The following is a 594-nucleotide window of genomic DNA, read 5'->3' on the forward strand; positions in this document are numbered from 1 at the left end:
ACATTGATGATATTGCATTGGGTAGATATTTCCTCTGTATTAAAATATTCCATTCATGAATAAGAAAGAAGCAACATAAGACCCAAAAGTAAACAACATTCATAGGTCTTGGAAAACTGAAACCTTCAAGATTATGGATGAGCAAACCATCCAGGGAAGACTATTCAACTAATTGTAGGAAGCCAAGTTACCTAGAAAATATTCTGTTTGACCTTTTGAACTGCCTGTAAGTATTGCACTAAGAACAAGAGTTACAGCTTTTATTAGTTATCACCAATTTGGGACAGGCTTTCACTGAAGAAGGTCCTATTGAGTCATCTCTGCCCTTGTAGCTAACTACTCATTTATATTTTTTAAGTAGCCATAATAAAACCCTCATTAGTTTACCAAGTTGGACTTTGGTAGAATTTTACTGTTGCCTCCTGTGGATTTAATATCCACAATGAGTAGACGTGTGTGTGTGTGTGTGTGTGTGTGTGTGTGTGTGTGTGTGTGTGTGTTTAATGTCTTACTAAGATAACTCTCAAATAATTCCATGAGTCTTCTATAAGGATAATGTGAATGACCATACTTGGCTCACTGTTTTCTGCAGAA

This window comes from Microtus ochrogaster, chromosome 1 (genome assembly GCF_000317375.1).
Source record: "Microtus ochrogaster isolate Prairie Vole_2 chromosome 1, MicOch1.0, whole genome shotgun sequence".
NCBI lineage: Eukaryota > Metazoa > Chordata > Mammalia > Rodentia > Cricetidae > Microtus > Microtus ochrogaster.